Genomic DNA, 800 nt, shown 5'->3' on the forward strand with positions numbered 1-800 from the left:
AGCATGGCCACAGTCAAATGACTGAAACAAATAAAAGAGTAAAAGAGAAACAAAATAAGGGATAGATGATTACATTTGACTCCAGTGTTCAACTGGTACTTTATTTCATCAACCCCGAAAGGATGAAAGGCAAAGTTGACTTCAGTGGAATTTGAAGAGCATCTTTCAGTGGAACTATGCTAACCTCATTTCTTTTAACAGTACTACTCAAATACTGCTCATTTCAAGTAAATTCTACCACACTACACCTCCACTGAACCGAAGAGGCATTCATTTACAGTCATTCCAAATGCTGGCTCTCACTCTGGGGACTTCTGGCGAAAGTACATGCTTAGCCAAGCTAAAACTGACTCTTCTCTTTTGGACCACATTAGGAATACACACACTGTTTTCTGTGTTACCTCCAGTTATAAAAAGTTGGTACTATACATTGTAACTAGCACTCACAGTAGGTACCCCCAGCCTATACATATATATATATATATTCCTGGAATTAGCGCGCCAAAACGAAGACTTTTGAATTTTACCATTAAGCTGTAATTAGCAGAACCATATGCACGCCCACCAATGGCGGTGGGCAACTCTGTATACGATTCTGATGAATACGATTCATTACAAATCAGGCTGATGAGGAATAGACAAATGGTAAGAATTTGTTAAATCCGAAACTAGTTCCTGTTTAATAATGCTTGTTTAGGTGATTTTAAATGTCTTGCCCGCTCACGTTTTTGGTATGCTGCTATATTTCATGTTGAGAACAATTTAGGTTTTAATAGACACAAGATGTGATCTATTTCTAG

The 800-nt window shown here is 37.8% G+C and overlaps 2 protein-coding genes across 2 annotated transcripts in view; one reads left to right on the forward strand and one right to left on the reverse strand.

Moving 5' to 3' along the window:
- The window catches only part of LOC106868885 (uncharacterized), a 39548-nt gene that overhangs the window by 32128 nt on the left and 6620 nt on the right, over window positions 1–800 (reverse strand). The gene's annotated exons all lie outside the window — the stretch shown is intronic.
- Window positions 1–800, forward strand: part of LOC106868888 (endonuclease V) — a 48715-nt gene that overhangs the window by 1910 nt on the left and 46005 nt on the right. The gene's annotated exons all lie outside the window — the stretch shown is intronic.

This window comes from Octopus bimaculoides, chromosome 16 (genome assembly GCF_001194135.2).
Source record: "Octopus bimaculoides isolate UCB-OBI-ISO-001 chromosome 16, ASM119413v2, whole genome shotgun sequence".
Taxonomy (NCBI): domain Eukaryota; kingdom Metazoa; phylum Mollusca; class Cephalopoda; order Octopoda; family Octopodidae; genus Octopus; species Octopus bimaculoides.